Source organism: Ictalurus punctatus, chromosome 17 (genome assembly GCF_001660625.3).
Source record: "Ictalurus punctatus breed USDA103 chromosome 17, Coco_2.0, whole genome shotgun sequence".
Classification (NCBI taxonomy): Eukaryota; Metazoa; Chordata; class Actinopteri; order Siluriformes; family Ictaluridae; genus Ictalurus; species Ictalurus punctatus.
The window spans coordinates 3,423,395-3,425,894 of record NC_030432.2 but is presented as its reverse complement, the minus strand read 5'-3'; the positions used below and the strand labels follow the sequence as shown (position 1 = coordinate 3,425,894).

The 2,500-nt window shown below is 44.6% G+C and overlaps 1 protein-coding gene across 1 annotated transcript in view; it reads left to right on the top strand.

Moving 5' to 3' along the window:
• LOC108277591 (interleukin-1 receptor accessory protein) overlaps nucleotides 1-2,500 on the top strand; it is a 15,157-nt gene that overhangs the window by 8,481 nt on the left and 4,176 nt on the right. The window lies entirely within an intron of this gene.

The following is a 2,500-nucleotide window of genomic DNA, read 5'->3' as shown; positions in this document are numbered from 1 at the left end:
GGTGTTTAGTGTACAATACCATGGTGTTTAGTGCGATACCGTGGTGTTTAGTGCGGTAGTGTTTAGTGCGATACCGTGGTGTTTAGTGCGGTAGTGTTTAGTGCGATACCGTGGTGTTTAGTGCGGTAGTGTTTAGTGCGATACCGTGGTGTTTAGTGCGGTGGTGTTTAGTGCAGTAGTGTTTAGTGTGATACCATGGTGTTTAGTGCGATACCGTGGTGTTTAGTGCGGTAGTGTTTAGTGCAGTAGTGTTTAGTGCGATACCATGGTGTTTAGTGCGATACCGTGGTGTTTAGTGCGGTAGTGTTTAGTGCGATATCGTGGTGTTTAGTGTACAATACCATGGTGTTTAGTGCAATACCGTGGTGTTTAGTGCGGTAGTGTTTAGTGCGATATCGTGGTGTTTAGTGTACAATACCATGGTGTTTAGTGCGATACCGTGGTGTTTAGTGCGGTAGTGTTTAGTGCGATACCGTGGTGTTTAGTGCGGTAGTGTTTAGTGCGATACCGTGGTGTTTAGTGCGGTAGTGTTTAGTGCGATACCGTGGTGTTTAGTGCGGTGGTGTTTAGTGCAGTAGTGTTTAGTGTGATACCATGGTGTTTAGTGCGATACCGTGGTGTTTAGTGCGGTAGTGTTTAGTGCAGTAGTGTTTAGTGCGATACCATGGTGTTTAGTGCGATACCGTGGTGTTTAGTGCGGTAGTGTTTAGTGCGATATCGTGGTGTTTAGTGTACAATACCATGGTGTTTAGTGCGATACCGTGGTGTTTAGTGCGGTAGTGTTTAGTGCGATACCGTGGTGTTTAGTGTACAATACCGTGGTGTTTAGTGCGATACCGTGGTGTTTAGTGCGGTGGTGTTTAGTGCGATACTGTGATGTTTAGTGCGATACCGTGATGTTTAGTGCGATACCGTGATGTTTAGTGCGATACCGTGGTGTTTAGTGTGATACTGTGGTGTTTAGTGCGGTAGTGTTTAGTGTGCGATACCATGGTGTTTAGTGCGATACCGTGGTGGTTAGTGCGGTAGTGTTTAGTGCGATACCGTGGTGTTTAGTGCGGTAGTCTTCAGTGTGCGATACCATGGTGTTTAGTGCGGTAGTGTTTAGTGTGGTAGTGTTTAGTGCGATACCGTGATGTTTAGTGTGTTACCGTGGTGTTTAGTGTGGTAGTGTTTAGTGCTATACCGTGATGTTTAGTGTGATACCGTGGTGTTTAGTGCGGTAGTGTTTAGTGTGCGATACTATGGTGTTTAGTGTGGTAGTATTTAGTGCGGTAGTGTTTAGTTCGATACTGTAGTGTTTAGTGTGATACCATGGGGTTTAGTGCGGTACTGTAGTGTTTAGTGCGATACGGTGGTGTTTAGTGCGGTAGTGTTTAGTGCGATACGGTGGTGTTTAGTGCGGTAGTGTTTAGTGTGATACCGTGGTGTTTATTGTGCTATACCATGGTGTTTAGTGCGGTAGTGTTTAGTTTGATACCGTGGTGTTTAGTGCGATACCATGGTGTTTAGTGTGATACCATGGTGTTTAGTACGGTAGTGTTTAGTGCGATACCTTGCTGATTAGTGCAATACCATGGTGTTTAGTACGGTAGTGTTTAGTGCGCTAGTGTTTAGTGCGATACCGTGGTGTTTAGTGCGATACTGTAGTGTTTAGTGTGTGATACCATGGTGTTTAGTAGGTAGTGTTTAGTGCGGTAGTGTTTAGTGCGATACCATGGTGTTTAGGGCAGTAGTGTTTAGTGCAATAAAGTGGTGTTAGTGCGATACCGTGGTGTTTAGTGTGGTATCGTGGTGTTTAGTACAATACCATGGTGTTTAGTGCGGTAGTGTTTAGTGCAATAAAGTGGTGTTTAGTGCGGTAGTGTTTAGTGTACGATACCATGGTGTATAGTGCGGTAGTGTTTAGTGCGATACCGTGGTGTTTAGTGCGCGATACCATGGTGTTTAGTGCGGTAGTGTTTAGTTCGATACTGTAGTGTTTAGTGCGGTAGTGTTTAGTGCAATACCGTGGTGTTTAGTGTGATACCGTGGTGTTTAGTGCGATACCGTGGTGTTTAGTGCGGTAGTGTTTAGTGCGATACTGTGGTGTTTAGTGCGGTAGTGTTTAGTTTGATACTGTAGTGTTTAGTGCGATACCATGGGGTTTAGTACGGTAGTGTTTAGTGCTATACCGTGGTGTTTAGTGTGGTACTGTAGTGCTTAATGTGATACCATAGTGTTTAGTGCGATACTGTGGTGTTTAGTGCGGTAGTGTTTAGTGCGATACCGTGGTATTTAGTGCGGTAGTGTTTAATTCGATACTGTAGTCTTTAGTGCGATACCATGGCGTTTAGTTTGATACCGTGGTGTTTAGTTTGATACCGTGGGGTTTAGTACGGTAATGTTTAGTGCTATACCGTGGTGTTTAGCGCGATACCGTGGTGGTTAGTGCGGTAGTGTTTAGTGTGCCATACCATGGTGTTTAGTGCGGTAGTGTTTAGTTCGATACTGTAGTGTT